The 16,713-nt window shown below is 40.2% G+C and overlaps 1 protein-coding gene across 4 annotated transcripts in view; it reads left to right on the plus strand.

Moving 5' to 3' along the window:
* NDST2 (N-deacetylase and N-sulfotransferase 2) overlaps positions 1-16,713 on the plus strand; it is a 126,125-nt gene that overhangs the window by 28,668 nt on the left and 80,744 nt on the right. The window contains exon 1 of one of the 4 annotated variants that reach the window (XM_014275591.3): positions 7,631-8,540. The exons of the other annotated variants lie outside the window; for them this stretch is intronic. The gene's annotated coding sequence lies outside the window, so the exon portion shown is untranslated. Of the gene's footprint in view, positions 1-7,630; positions 8,541-16,713 lie in introns of those variants that run through there. 4 annotated transcript variants of the gene reach the window in all.

The following is a 16,713-nucleotide window of genomic DNA, read 5'->3' on the forward strand; positions in this document are numbered from 1 at the left end:
ATATTTGAGCAACATAAACTCCAGCTCTGAATTGTCCTCTGTACTATCTTACAGTTTCCTGATTTTTGTGAACTAATATAATTCATTGCAGGGAAACTGCATCAAAATTCACTCTGTTTCTAGAAGCTTTTTGTGGAAGAGGATTTCCCACAAAAGACTTATTAAATTTATCTTACTTTGCCCTCTACTCTACCTTTTTACTCAGTTATGTAATTATAACTTTCGTTCTTCCTTGCCCTCTTGATAGGTCAGAATTCCAAATCTTTCAGTCATTCTCTCCTTGCAGCTGCTGTCTGAATTCATTCCATCTAACTTCTGCAGTCTAATAGAGGAAATCTTAGACAAAGCATGTAATCTTGTGTTTTGGAAATTAGGAATCAAAAGCATGTGTTTCAAGTGAGGAAGGGACTGTCTCCATCTCAGAGTACCTGATCTGCTCGTCCTGTTTCAAAAAGTGAATAATCTAATAAATTTCCATCTGTCATCAAGACAGCCAGTCAAAACCAGAGCTTTTAAGACAGGAATACTGTAGACTGTTTCTTCTGTTGAGCCACTTGAGGGGCTCTGAAGGTAAGGGACTTGGCTGTATGGGCATGTAGCATCAAAGGCAGAAGTCCTTCAGCCAAGTCCGAAAGGCACCAAGCAGCCTCAGGGTCAGCTGTGCAGCATTGGCAGATTGGCAGATTGTCTTCCCAACCCAAAATGGCACCTGGAGCTTACTGTTTGCCACGTCATTATTAAGAAAAGTACACGTTATTCTTTTCGCTCCCAATGTTTTAAAAGCAGTTTACAGCTTCATGTCTCTTCTCTCTTCTCCTAGTGCTCCCTGACTCTTGGGTTTGACCTGTTTCCTTGAGCTGAAATATTTTATCTTGCCATAAAAAGAGGTCCCTCTTGCTTTTGTTATCTGTGTTGTAACTTCAGTAGCTGAATTTGAAGTATGGTAATTGCTTACTTTCCAAGATAGTAAAGGTGAGGAAAGGCAGCAATGTGAGTAGGTGCATCAGTGTAACATATGAAAGAATAGTGTGATGCTGAAAGGCAGTGAGCTTCTAAATAAGCACAGGGAGAATGTGTGTGTGGGGTAGAGAGGGAGGTGTCTCAAAAAGCTGTGTTTGTTCTCCTGAGGCTCCCGAGTGCTATAATTGAGTCAACATGTCAAAGTGAAGTATGCCCTGAGCTTTGGGAGCAGGGGAAAACTGCATCTTCTGCACGTACGGGTTTGGATGAACCCCATCTTACCGCGATAATAAGCACTCTGCTTTTGCACTGCTGAAACTACAACTCAACAGAATAGCTGCCCAACCAAGCTCTATAACTGATGTTTCTCTAAGAACTGCTTTAAATCTTTGCTTGGTTGGGAAGCTGTGAGTAATTGGCTTCACCTTTGCTTCTGATGCAGATGTGAACAAAGGTGATGAACAGAGGGGAATGTGACTGAATGCGCTCTTGAGATACAGGCAAAACAAACTGAAAAGGTCTTCCTTCATTTATTTCTAAGTCTCAGAGAAACAAATATCTGTATGTCTTGCCATATTTCTTATGTTGGTGTAGTGTTTTGGGGATATACTGACTTCACGTTACTGTAGGATTTTTGTGTTTTAAATGGATGGAAAAGGGTTGATCACAGCCCTTTGTCCTGGCAGTTTGTTGCAGCCTTTGGCCGTGTGACTTCATGCATGATTCTGCACTGGCTGCTCTTTCCTTGGCCGTAGCTCATTGCAGCATTGCTCTAGGAAATCATATGAAATTAAAAATTCTTTAAAGCCAGTGTTTCCTTGCTAACATGCTAATTTTGTCTTGATTGGGTTTTATGTATAATATCTACAATTGGTGCTTTTGTATTTTATAAATCGTGCTTACTGACATATCTGATGATCTGATTGTTTCCATAGTGACAGCAATGGCAAAAACCTGAAAAAGGAAGGTGACAGTACTGTATTTTTAAGATGAACTGTTTTACAGAGGAATGGTTTGAGGGGGTGGGAATACAGTATATTTTTTCCAAGCAGTAACAGGATATATTTTTTCAAGCGGTAGTACTTGGAGATCAGAGAGGAAAGACTTGGCTTGCTATTTTGGTGTCTATTTGTGTGGGGAAGTAGTGAGCACAAGGTTAATCTAGGTAATATGAGATGCTTTCAGCAACGTCTCCTTGCTGCTCCAAAAGGTGATAAAATCTTAAAATGCAGAAAACTGAAATGTGTATATTATCTGCACAGGAAAGGTAGAAGTCTATATGCCTGTGAGAAAATGTGTTACATAGTTTTGTTTCAAAATTTCTCCCTTCCAAATTCATAAACTAAGCACGGGAAGCTTTTAGTATTAAAAATCAGACACAAAGCCATTAGTGGGAGCTTCAACCTTCTTTTGTCCTTTGGTAAATTCAGTTAGTTTTATTTTATATTCTGGGAACAAGGCTTTATTCCCTTTCATTACACATCATATTATTTGCATTTGAAAGTAAGATACCTTGAGAGAATGTAGGCATATTTGTTTAGAGTCCATGCTGCAACAGAGAGGGGTTTTTTCAAGGCATTTTGTAGGAGCCACAAGCTTCCCTAACATTCTCTTTTGTCGCTGGTGTCGATGCTTCTTCCTGTGGTGCAGTCACTTGAAGCAGTTGCCTGACATACAATATATGCCTGCTGTTCTTATATCAGCACAGACAAGTGAGAAGAGATAATATGAGAGATGTTTGTAAACTATGTGAAATATTTTCATTCAGGGGCTAACTTTTTTCTGTGAATCTATGCTTAGCATTCTAGTTGAATCACCATACCTGGAGGTATTTAAAATATGTGTAGAGATGGCACTTAGGGACTGCCAAGCCTACCACTTGGTTTGATTTAGGTGTACCTGACAGTGCCAGCTTGATGGCTGGACTGCATCTTAGAGGTCTTTTCCAACCAAATGATTCTGTGACTCAAAGCATGCTTCTCCTGCCCACCCTATCACAGTGCCTAGGATCTGCGGTCAGGCTGGGGACCTTGTGCCCAGGTAGTTCTAGAAAGAGCTTAGAAAGGATAAGTCAGGTTGTGCTGCCCATCTCCAGGTGGCAAGCGCATCCTCCAGCCCTGGGGAAATCAAGCAGGCTGGTAGTAAGACACAGGTGCAATGCTCCAATTTAACACGTTGTTAAATTCATATCTCTTATGCCTTCCAGCAAAAATGTGGTATCATACTGTAAACTGAATATGTGTTACATCTTATTACACTGGGGAGGAGAAGCTGGCAGCTGGGAGTTTGTGTTGCTTTTTAAGTTGCACAGGTTGGTTGGTTATCTGTGCCTGAGGCCTCTTAGGTCGCATCTGCATTAGTACCTCAGCTGGTTCTTCTGTCATTTTGGTGTCTTGGGAGTGGTGTGCATAAAAATATGTAGTTTATGGTTCTTCTTTATATTTATCTACAGTGTTCTGATCAGCTTGTTGAAAAGTGTTTGATTCTGGTTTTCCATTGACCTGAAGGAAGGGGAAGTTTCCCTGTTGTTTTACAACTGGGATCACTGTGTAAAACAGGGAAGTGTTTAACAAATCATGGAAGCAGTTAGTTGTTGCACAAAAGGCTGAAGAAGATGGTGTCGTCTGTTCTAAAAAATGTCCTCTTATTTGCAGAATGATACAAATGTAAATAATTTTTTTCTTAAGAAACTGGTTCATTTATAGATACTTGAGTTGTTGAAATGCTGACTTAGTGGGAAAAAAAGATTGGTTAATTGATGTTATCTTTATGCCCCCACTGCTCCGCACCCAAAAAAATCTCCAACCCATTGTTTTTGTATTATTTTCGCTGATGGAGTTTTAAGGCATTGTTTAGTGCTTTGCCCTAAGTAGTGTCCTGTGTCCCAAGCATATGTTGGACATCACTTGTATTTCAGTAGCATTATGAAATGTAGACAGAAGTAGACATTTAAACATGCCTCTATCATGTGAAACATATTTAGTTTCTTCATATTTCATTTCTTCAAGCTTACAGTTTCAAATTCGCAGCTTCTTCTGATCCCCATTGGAATGAAGAGGTAGTTGTTTTCCTTGCACTGCTCCTGATAGCATTTAGCGCTGATTCATTGGTGTTGACCCCTCTGCTCCTTGTTAAAAGATAGCTTTATTTGCAGAGGTATCCCAGTGATCTTAATTTGGCTTGCTGCATCTTTGTAGCTGTTTTAATCTTATATGAAATAGATGAAATCCAAAAGGAAATTGGGAACGAAAAGAGAAAAAAAAAACCAACCCAAAACTAACTATTCACATGTAAATGTACCTATTAAAGCCATAGACTGTGTAGATTTAGATAGTATTATATTAATTTCTTGATGTAGAACTTTCCCTTAGATCTTGGGAAAGCATCTGCAAGGAAGAAAGCATCTCTTATACGTCTTTTGCTCCTGGTTCCAATTACAGGCAGCTGTCTGATTTATACTCAGTGAAAACTGCTAATTGTGCCCTTTTAAACTCTTTTAGTTTAGAGGAAAATGTATTTATTTGCATGAAAATGTTTGCATGTGAAACACTGAAAACCTTTCCTGCAGATACAAAATTTTAGAATTCAAAATTTATAAGCCTCTAATGCTCTCCTAAAAGCTGTTCCTTCCCTGGCTGATAGCTTTTACCTTGCCGTGTGTCATTAACATTTACTGCTGTTGCAAGTTCTTGGTAACAGATTGAGGTGACTGTGTGTGCTGGTTTAGATGGCATTTGCCAAACAAATTGTTAGGAATCTTGCTGTCATTTGCTCTTTTTCACTTATGAAACATGAAATTCTTGTGATCCAAAGGATTTTGCATTTATTCTTTTTGTTTCTAAAGTAGTGGAGAGTTCCTGTTTTATGAAAAGTTTTTAAAGCACTGACTAAGTAAAAAAAAAAAAATTAAACTTAAATAGGTTAAAATTTCAGTCTTTGCCTCTTTAATTATTAATGCTGATTCTTTTGAGGAGCTTTTTATTCAAGTCTTTTATTAATTTTGGGGCACACCTGAAAATAGGAAACTATTGGGTTAGTATAATTTTGCTTGTCAGAAAACTATGTTTTGATAAAATTGCACACATAAAGTCCACCTCTCCTGTTTTGGGGTGGTGCGTCTGCAGTGGGCAATACCTGGTAATTCAGTAACTCGGTGGCACAGTATGTTGTTCTTTTACTGATGGCACACACACTGTGTTGTCAGGTCAGCCCTGTTACTCTGTCCGTACTCATTCCTACCTCGAAATAATTTCTATTGAGAATGGCTCAGAGATATTTCAGCCATGGTTGTTAATTTAAACCAAGATGCTTTGGCTTTCCTAGGTGCTGTTCTCAGATTTTTTTTGAGGTTTTGATGATTTTTGTGTGCTTTCCAATCATGTTTTTTAGCCTTTTTTATTCCCAGAAACCATTTGTTAGCTGGGCAGGTGCAGTTCAGGATGCTGTGATGTGCTGCTGCCAGTGCTGTCCTACTGGTTCCCACTGGTTCCCACTGGTTCGCTTCTCTGTGAAATTGCTGTCAGTAGAGGTGGTAGCTTTAGTAATGCAAGAGCTGTGTGGAGACCACCAAACTTGATCAGAACTCAAGTCAGTTTCGTTCTCAGCCAGCCTGAGACTATTGATGCATTTCAGCTTTTATTATTGCCTGGCAGGCGCACATGGTGGGCAGTCCTTTGAATCTTGGCTGTACTGTACTGTTTATTCTTCTGTTTTGGAAGCTGGATAAGGCCTTGATTCTGTGTGGGCATGCTTCACCCTTCTCTTCAGTACCTCTTGGTAGGGTGCCTTTTCAGATACTAGTTTTAGCCAATTCATAGTAGATTTGTTTCCAAAATGTGTATCTCTGTGTGTGCCCTTGGTGAGACGCATCAACATTTCCCATCTGGTGGCTGAAAAGGAGCACACAGTGGGCACTGTGGTTGGTACTACTCTATGCTCTTGGACTGGTTTTTGTCACATTTCTGAATATTGGTATCGTTGTCAGTGTCTTCTTTCTTGCCTAAAGCATGCTGCTGGAACAGATTTGGGAAAGCTCTTCATTTCTAAGGGTGTAGTTTTTGGATCATAGGAAGACAAGTGGATAATGTTAATAGATGGCAACTCTTTGAAGTACATTAGAATCAACTTCAGAGAGAAAGAAAATCCCTTTCCCTGAGCTCCAGATAAACAACAATGCTTTCAAACCTTCAAGAGGATCAAGGTGAAATGCAATGAACAGCAAGTGCAGGGAAGATGACTCTGCTTTTATGGCAATTGGCAAAAATACATTCTTCCCTTTTTGTGCTCCTGTAACAAAGCAAAATAACAAAGTACTCTGAGATTGTTCTATGAAAAGAACACAAAAAGCTTTCTGTGTTAAATACCCTCATCTTAATAGATGTCAGTAGAATATGTTTTAAATGGGCTGGAAATATCTCCTTGGAATTCTGAAGTGTCTTCAAAACTGGCTGAAAAAACTGAATTCATCTGATCATGCAAGTGCATTTAACAGTATTTATTTGCTTATATAGAGTTGTAGGAGTCTGACATCTTCCAGCTGAGGTGTCATTTCCACTTAGTTGGCTTTAGCTGGGATAGAGAGAATGGAGTAGTCTCATTTCTCATTTTCTTGCTAAAGTCTTCAGGAAAAAAAGGAAAATAGCTCTAAGCCATGGACCTGAAGTTAATTTCAAAAGGTAAATGTGCCCTCCTTTGCCTAAAGAAAGGACTGTCTTGGGAAGATAAGTTGGCGAACAAGTAGCAAGTGATTGTAAGATTGTTCCTGCTGAGGTTCTGTTTTGGTCAGTCGTGGAAGACAAAGGAGAAAATAAAACAATTTTTTTTCAGAGGAGGAAAGTGATTTTCAAAAGCAGGAATGTATTCATGTGGCTTTGAAATGATTAGTGAGAATAAAGGCTGAAATTCACTGGGCAGGATTGTGTATTAACATGCCTTATGGGTTGCAATGTCATGAATGGTAAAGATCTATGTAAGAAATTGAAAGTTGTCTGTCCAAAATTCAAATGAGCACAATGAAGAAAAATTCATAGTTTTTAAAAAACTATGATCTGAAGCATATTTGTTTATGCATAAGGACTACTGAAAAAACTAGACTCTGCAGGTCATCTTTAACAAAAAGCTCTCTGTATAGATAATAACAGAAGTTTAAAAAAAGTATCACTCCAGCAGCATGTCCCATATGCAATATAAAAGTGAGAAACTCCAAATTGAGAGGTGAGGAGTTTGGATGGGGGAGAGAGATTTAAATGTGTTCTTCAGGAAAGAATCAGTGTACAAAACTGAGAAAAAATAAGATGGCAGCAGCGAGGATTTGCAGAGCTTTTCAGTTCTTTGTTGGGTTATCTTGCATAAGTACTTCAGCCAGAGACTCTTTTCAGTAGCTGCATGGGGCCAGCTTGGAACACAAACGTGCATGAATCCAAATGTAATTTCCCTGTTGTGCGCATTCTGGCTGTGACAGCTCAAGTTATGAATGTAAAATAGCAGGAAAAAAAGTTCAGAAGATGGCCAGGCCTGAAATGTTAATAAGAACTGACTTACCATGAGATCCCTTGAGGCTGGCAAAGGTGCTTCCCGAATTTTAAGTTTGTCTGCTTCCATGCTTCGTTTTGGTGTGCCTTGGAAAAGAATAAATTAATTCCTTGTTTTTATCTGTGCATCTAAGTTGTTTGGCATAACAGAAGTAACAAACATTTTCTTCCATGTCAGATGGAAAGCAGACAGAGTGATGTTAATCCTCCACTCTGGTTTGTGGTCAGCGCTGGCACACAGACTGAATTGGCATCAGTGGCTTTGATCTGTAGACAAGTACTGTACAAGGAATGACAGTATCTTTCCCTTTCAGGCAGTTCTTTTTTCTGGGGGGCAGTAATCTGCATTTTTCCCAAATTTCCAGTGTTCAGAAGGCATTTGTCTTTCCTCTGGGTAGGACTGGTGCAGGATAAGGGATTTCCTCTCCCTCCATCAATATGCTGCCTGCAGAAAAGACACCTCATCGTGGCCACGGTTTGCCTCCTTGTGCAGGCAAGGAAAGGGCTTTTCTCTCTTCTGCATGCAACTTGGACAGCAGAGAGGAATTGCAAAGTTTGCAAGTTTCCCTGCATCTTCAACATTGGATTTTCCCGGGTCTGTACTCTCTCCTTTTTTTCCTCAGCCTCCTTCCATCTCTTGTTACCATGGAGAATGAAATGCCTGTTCCATTCAAGTTGTCGGCTGAATAGGTTTTGAGGTTGATGGATGGTGAGAATCTCTTATCCCTCCTTCTCCAAACACCGCCCCTGCCTGTTTCTTGACATTTCACTTGCCAGAGACTGGCAATCAGTGAGTGGGAGCTGAAAAGGAGGCTGGCAGTGTCCTGCTGAGATGCTCTTTCACTTCGTGGATGAAATCAGCAGCCGTGAGAAGGTCTTAAGGGCTTCGGTGCAGAGCCTTGTCCTCAAGCTGAGGCATGAATGCTCACTTGAGTGAATGTTCTTGCTTCCCCAGAGCACCCAGGGAAAAAAGAATTCATATGTGAAACCTGTTGCTGCTTATGACTGTGTTTCAAGGGGTGAGGTAACCTCTGCAGTGTAAAGGGAAAGGTAAGAAATGAATGAATTCAATAAATGCTCTGGCATAATCTGTTCCTCTCATATATACTTCTTTATTTGTGTCCATGTCACATCACAAGTGGAATTTCTTTGCTGCAGTCTGACTTGGGTGGTTTCCTGGCTGTGATGCTGAAGTTAGCAGGGGTCTCTGTGTTTAGTGGGGTTCCAGTAGTCCCTGTATGAGCTGACTGCATACGTGTGGCATCGGTAGTGCAGTGTCAAAACAGCTTTCTGAATAAGGCACCTTTTAATAACAAATACTGTGGATATTGACAGGCCTGGGGTTGAAATGTGAGTTTGAGGCTGCTGTTGACATGCAAGAAATGAAGCTGCAAAGCAGAAAAATTAAAATGGTAGCTCTGTAAAATTATACCGAAAACATTTGTTTTGTTGTTGTTTATTACTTTGCATACAGATAGCTATAGTTTTAGAGGGTATCAGAAAAATGTTTAGCCTATGCTGAAAGGCTTAAGCCTGTCCTTTTTAAAGAAGGGGTTGTTTTGACCGATGAGCACTTAGTAGTGATGGCTTGGGAAAAGTGTATACCTGGCATTATTTAATAGATGTGTGAATTTTGCATCTGGAAGTAAATGTTATGACTTTAAATTTTGACATTGCTTCCAAGTAAAAGCATTTCACAAACATATCATTGTTCAGAGACGATATTTCTGTGAGTTTTCTGCTAAAACCTGCTGTGTCAGGACTGTACCAGCAAAAGAATTAATACTGGTGGTATACATTAATGGGTGGCATTTCAGTATTTTTGAGATCATATGTGAAAATTTGTCCTGGGCGATTTTGAACAGCTGTGTTTGATAAGTGACTGTGAACTTTGTTTCAATACATCTTTTCAGCACCTTGCACTGATAAATATTTCCACATCTTCTGTATATTCCTACGGTTGCTAACCAGTACATCTCTTCACACTACCACCAACAGCTTTTGCATCTGTCTTAGCTCCTCAAGAGTTCACTTTCCATTTGATGCTTTATGTCCTGTTTGTTGTTGGATTGTTGTCTCCCTGCTGGAGTTCTCCTACTGTGCAATTGCTTTTCCTGTTGTGCAAGCCACTTCCAAAATGCTGCTATGTTAGCTGCTTGGCCACTGGTGTGTTAGAAGGGAATTTTTAGCTCCTGCATTAGAAAGGCATGTGTGTATGTCAATACATACAAAATAAATACATGTATTTGAAATACATCTGAACATACCATCCAGTCCCTCAAGTAGTTTATTCTAGAGATTGTAGTAGTATTTTTGTTCCCAGAGATCAGGATTTCTGAGAGGGATGTGCACACAGAGGATTTGACTGCCTGTGACCTTCAGTCATACAAAATAATATATGATAATATGCAGGGCTTTGACTTCCTGGTTGGCCAGGCTACTGCAGAAAAAAAATAGATTTTCAAAAATACACCAATGTAGCAGTTTTTTTCTATCATAAATACAGCACACATGTTGGGTGGAGTTGAGGTAAAGTGTTAGAGAGAGGAAAAAGGGGGAAGTCCATTGGGGAAGAGAATGTAGTTTGGGATTAGGTTCCTGATAGGAACTCAGCTTCATGTTACAATTTGTAAGGGATGGGGAAAGAGTGAGCATCTGTTTTAAACTGGTGATTTTGAGTAAGCAGCAACGACATCAGCATCAAAGCTTACATGTGTATTTCCATTTATTCTGTTAACCTGCTGGAGTTTTTTGATTCAGTATTATCTTCTTTATGAAAAAAATATACTCGTAGCAGCTTATGGATTTGCATGAGATAGAAAAAAATTTGACAATCTCTAAAATTATTAGCATAACAATCCTCAGAGTGTGAGAGAAAGATTTGGGATTTTGAGTATTACTGACAGGATTCAATCTCTGAAAAAAGATCTTCCAGTTTTCAACATGGATGTATTTAAATTCACTTTGCCTTCTGAAATTCCTCCTTTTCCCGTCACCAAGATCGACCTTTACTTGACTGGGGTCTTTTGATTTTTATGTTTTCTCTGAGGCTGACATAATAAACTTGTAATTAGGACATATCGCTGCTTCATTCCATCTGGTCTTTTGTTAAATTATTCTTGGAAAAATTCTCATGTCCCACTCTTTTTAGATTCAGAGTTGTTTGATTCCTTTTTCCTGTCTTCCTTTTTTATCTTAATAGTAGCCAGAGCTTGTAATTTTTTTATCTTGTCCTTGCTATTTAAATGTGGGCAGCTGTAGAACTATCCATCTCTAAACCTCTCTGCTTGCTAGATGTTTTATTTCACCTTTTCCTTAGTGATCAGTGCCTGAGTTTCCCTCCACTGCTTTCCCAGGCAGTGCAGCATGGAACTGACCTCATTTGCTTCAGCTCCACTCCTGTCCCTGCTGCCTGGTGCCCCAGTCAGTGAGTGTGGGCAAAGCTTTGTTCAGGGCAGCTGGGGAGAAAAACCTGATCGAGCAGCAGACTGAAGCTGTCTGTCCATGGATTTACAAAGACAGGTCTTCACTGATTTGTACCTTGTAAGTTACTTTTATAACCTTAAAATCTGGAAAATTAATTTTAGCTTAGCTTTTGCCAAGGCTTCCTACCTGTTCTGTTTGAGTGAATTTTTAAGCCCTTTATAATAGGCTGGTACATATGCAGAGAATGAACATTGTGCTCTCCAGTAACTCATTCTGTTATCTCAAGTGTCATTTACTGGAATCTCCTTACCTTTTGCCTCCTGTAAAATGTAAACTGAACTACAGACATATAATTAAATCAGCATATTAAGTGTGTGAGGAATGAGAGGCAGTGGGAATTTTGATGGCTATATCCACAGTAAGAACATTAAAATCTAAATCATCAGGTATCTAAACTATTTTCTAGTGTACTGAGAGCACTGGTTGTAAAAGAACAATTTTCAGGTGGATGAAATGTGTTTCAGTGCTAGATCAGCACAACAGGCTATCATTTCCCCTCACCTGGCTGAGAGGCTGCTTCACAAACCATGGGGCTGCTAGCTGAAAGACTCAGATGTGCAGTATTAGTGCTCATCAAGGATGGGGACATTTGAATAATTACTAAATAGTTGTGAGGTTCTGACTGCAAAAAAAAAAATCAGGTACTGACATACTTGCTTTTGCCTGTTATCCGTGCCCAAGTCACTTTGTTGCATATGGCATACCTCATACTTAAAACTAACACGGTCAGTGTCTGAGACTGATTTTAATTTTTTTTGTGCCTAAGCATCAGGCACATAGTGTTGATGCTGGCATTATCTAATGACATCTAAGAGAATTTGCTTCTCAGAGATAAGAAATTTTAATTTATTTTATTTACTTTATATTATGCACAGCAATTCAAGTTCCTGTTGTCTTGGCCATAACCCATATTTGGAACACAAAATTCAAGTGAAAAACTGCAAAACAAAATAAAGCACAGAAGGCATGACAAGAAGTGGGATTGATCTCTGTAATGTAAATATTATTTTCTCTAGCCTTGGATTTCTGATTAAGTGTTGATGTCAGTTTACTGTGAAGACCAAGAATAGCAAACTGTTGTGAGATGGAGTCAAATTTGGGTGCAACATGAGAGATGCCCCTTGTATTTTAGTGGATTTGTGTAGTGTATGCCTCACAGCCAGTTGCTGGCTCTTTCAGATTTGTCCCTGTGAAATCCTCTCCTTTAGTCTTGTTCCAGAGCTGTAGCACTTGACTCCAGTACATCCCTCTCCAGCCAGTCTGGTTATCTTCTGTTGGCTCTGCAGTGCTCTTCCCTGGCTGTGATACTGGATTGTTATTCCATCAGTAGGGCAAAATGGTAGGAAAGAAGCAGGGGAAGGGATATCTTAAATGAGTATTGGCTGCTGTTTTAAATGAAAGTTAGCATTTTTCATAGCAGAGAGATACTATGGAACAACAGGAGGGCACGCTAGGAAGAGCTCTTGAAAATGCTGTTGTGTTTCAGTCTTGTTCAGGGTTTTGACTACTAGAACATGTTCAAAGTTTGTTGTCAGTTTAGAGTTTAGAAGTTTATATGGAAATAACCAGTGTTTCAGTTCCATAGTGATTCTTGAGATATAGGACAAGACACACACATGAAAAATGATTGTCTAATGGATTAGGGCATTCTTTAACCAGCTTTTTTATCTCCTGCCTTTCCCTTTAGTCTGTATGATAAAGATACTGTTTTGTGAGAGGTCATCTCAAACTGTGCTTCTCCAGGAAAGCTCAGTGTTGCTCTCATCTGCCCCAGTTACAACATTCCTGTCTTCAGCTCCTGCAATCAGGGAGTTGTAGGGTGCATTTGATAAGCTCCTAAGTCTGATTGATAACAAATCTTTGGTGAATTAATTATTTGGATGAGTGTGCTATGAATAGCTGGGGATGTGGGTCCACCTCTTTTGCTGGCAGCCACTAAAATTGCTTTATGCTTCTTGCAGAGCTATACCCTGAAGTTCTTAACCCTCCACTTTTGGATAACTGAGTACAGCCTAGCCCTAACCCAGTATTATGTTGCAGATGAGTACAGACAAGCTGCAGTATATAAGCAGTATCTTGATGTAGTGTAATAACTGTGTGTACTGAGTTGTGAGTTTTCAGACTCAGTTGGGCTGGGTATCATCTGCAGGAGCCAGGTCAACCCTGGGCCAAGCTGGAACAGCCATGGGTGGAAGCACACTTCTGTTCTATCCTCTTCTGTCTTCCCTCATTATTTACTCTCTTTCAGGCTTTACCCCATAGGGCTGACTACCTCTTCCTATTTCTTGGAATCTTGTACTTGAGTTTCCATCTGTGTTTTGCAACCCCACAAATGAGGCATTGCTTGAGGTTAATCACAAACACCAAACCTGTGCTGCCCTGTGACATCCTGTGATGCCTCCGTTCCTGTGCAACACTAAGCAGCAGAAGCTGCCTGTACACAAACCAGATGTTAGTGACCTCAGCCAGAAAACATTAACTGCATTGGCAGGGTTGCTGGCCCCTTGTTCAGATGAGAACCAACAAGATGTCATCAGGAGCTGCGCTTGTGCCCTAACTTGGAATTGTTGTTGAGACACTCTGCCTTGGCAGTTGATCTTCTCAGACAGTATGGATCTTTTATTACCTTCATCCAAAAGTGTTTTTTCTTGATTTATGGTGAATAAGTGGATTTATACAGTAAAGGAGGTTGCTTCTAGTTTCATCTTCCTATTTCCATATTTTATCCAAGAGTTGCTTCAGTTGTTTAAAGTACATGGGTTTGTTACTCTGGATCATGGATATAAATAAATGCCAGAAGCATGAGGCCTTATCAGCTGTGAGCAGCTGTACTTACCTTTTCGTTTTAAATCTGACACTTAAAGTGCAGATAAACAACAGAATTCATTTTTCCGGAAGGTGAAACTTTAAAATTTGTTGGAGTTTGTTGAAGGCTGTTGCATCTCTAGTTAAAATAAGCCAGCATTAACATTTTGGGGAAGGCTCTGAGCTCCTTGTTAGAGCTGAGAGTTAGAGTTCAGGGTAGTGAGTATTAATGTCTGTAGTGGCTTGGTTTTGAAATACTGTCTATGCATGGACAGTCATGCTTAACCTAGTACATTGCTTGCATATATGGGACAGCCTAGAGGGTTAAGTTGGATTTCCTTGAGGGTATAATAATCTTTATGTACTCTTTGCAGAAGTGGGTCTTGGGGAATGCCTGAGGATGCTGGCAAGTGATGAGAAATATACTCAGGCAAAGCTTTAGAGGACAGGATTTTAAACACTGCATGGGACATGTTGCAAATAACCTTTGTTAGCTTGATAGGTTAATTTTTGACCTTAGAATGACTTTGTAGACACAGAAATTTCCTTTCCTTCTGCACAGTTCCATTATTCAGGTGACAGGTTATCCATACTGAAATCCTGGGCTCAGACCTGGAAGCAGTACACAGGTTTATGTGTGGCTCAGACCCTGAGCTAGTTCACCTGCTGAACCCTCACCAACTTCACTCAGAGCTACTGCTGATGTCTCTGTTTGTGCTTCTGAAACATGGGATGCTGGGAAGTTGGCTTTGAAGGTGCTGGAGGAGCATTCAGGAGCCATCTGGCTCCACAACTCACAGATATAGACTAAAGCTCTGGCTCTGCAAGACTCAGAGCTGTGGAGCTGATGATAGCAGCAGTTTCAGGAGGGATAACTGGTGAAAGAGTACCATGTATCTACTGTGATCCCTTCTGCTTTGAGAGATTGGTCAGATGGGGCTTCTTATGGGGCTGCCTTTGTACCTCAGCTGAATTGTCCCAGATCTTGGAGTGCTGCACAACATGGTGCAAGGGCCCAAGGCTTTGGCCTCCTTGCAGCAGTGTGTTTCTGGTTATCTGGCTATTCCCATCCCACCCTATTCTTGGACAGTGGAAAGCCCAGTTAGTATGCTAGTGCTCTATGGAAGGCTCTGTCAAGTGGTGTCAGACCAAGGTAAGAATAAAGTGTTAGTTATAATTTAATCTTTACACTTTCTTTATTGTGTTACTTTAGAAATGTCATAAAGTACAAGTAATGAAGCTGAGTAGTGACTCTTTAGCTAGTCAGGCCTGTATACTCTTAGAAATTACTTTTTTTCCCTGTTGGCGTTGGCACTGTGTTATAAGTGTTAGAATTTGTGCTGAGTATCTAGCCTATGTACCTTATAATAGTACTGTAGTGAAGTACATTAGCATTTGCACACATCAGCATATCCATATACATACATATATATTTTCAGATCAAAATAGTGAGATACAGATTGCAAATTAAGAGTTTACTTCTCTGTCTCTTCTGCAGAATCTCCTGGGTAGAAAAGTATATAATGTCCTCATGTATGCTGTAGCTATCGGTATATTAGGTGTAAGGGTTTTTCTTTTTAGCTTTTCTGTTTTGTCCAGTATGCTCTTCAAAGATCAAATTTTTGTAGTACAATAATTCAAGGAGTACCTGAGTATGATGATATTCAGGGGATTTGAAGAGGAAGCAGTAACCTTCTCCAGAGTGCACCTGTAGTTATTTTTTTATTATTATTATAAGTTGTTTTAAGTTTGCTGTACTTTCAAAAGCAGAATCGTTCATTTTGCTTCAAGTGATTTTATCCTCCAGAGCTCAGTGGGATGATTCTGCATAAGATAGGGAGCTGTCACAAGTTCAGTCCAATGGGTGGCTTTGATGCTGGGAGCTGGAGCAAACTCTACTGTTTCAGAACACTATATTTATTTTCTCATCATCACCTTTTGTTAACAGTGGTAATAAGATTATGACTTCTTGTCTCCCAAGTATTCCCTCAAACATGTATCCCTGCTAACTCTTTCTCAGCTACTCTGCAGGGCTCTCTCTCTGGCACCAGAAAGCACACATCTTCCAGCCCTTTGGCAACTGCTCATTTCACGTTTCCGTGTGTCTCTCCAGTTAATAAAGTTGTTTTGAAAGGGGGAATTTAGAAAGGAAGAGGGGTCACACTTTCTAGGCTTGATTTCTTTGCGTTTATTGTGACTCCCTGTTTCTGGGCGGGGGCTGGCCCCTGCAATGTGCTCCTTATAGCAGAGGAGTGTTGCATCACCTCAGGCAGGTATTGCAGAGCATACTGGGATTCAGTGGACGCAGTTTTACACAGGATGAGGGTATCTGTGTTACATTGCAAAGTTTGGTGTTAAACCTGATGTTACTTTTCAGCAGTGAAAGATTCTTTAATCTTCTTGTTACCATGGCCCAGGGGAGTTGCAGGGACAGTAACATCTGTGCTTGCTGTATAAGGCTGACAGCTGTTTCAGGAGTCAGTTGGTCCTTTTATCCAGTGTCTGTGAATAGCACAGGGAGTGTGGGCACTGCACCTTCCTGCAGGAGGTTGTAGAGGATGGCAGCAAGTAGTGGCATTGCAACATGCTGAACCATGGGGCTCCATCACTTGCCTTTGACTTCTGAATCCTTCTGAGATCCAGAGCACTCCAGAAAAGTTAGGAGGCATGTTGGTTGCAAGTGAGGGAAAGTCAATACTCAGACAAACCCTGAGCTTGGTAGGTGACCATAGGTGACTGAAGAGATTGAATCAGGGCTTTAGTGACTGAATATGGAATGGATAATGGATAATCTGCTTTAGAGAGTATCTTGGAGATCCCCCAGCCTCAACCTTTCTACAGAATTACCCTGTTGAGAGTAAGGGAATATGGTTTCCCTTGATGTGCTCTCTTTGTTTCTGTACTGATTCCTTTTTGCTTATAATTATTCTTT

Source organism: Zonotrichia albicollis, chromosome 7 (assembly GCF_047830755.1).
Source record: "Zonotrichia albicollis isolate bZonAlb1 chromosome 7, bZonAlb1.hap1, whole genome shotgun sequence".
NCBI lineage: Eukaryota > Metazoa > Chordata > Aves > Passeriformes > Passerellidae > Zonotrichia > Zonotrichia albicollis.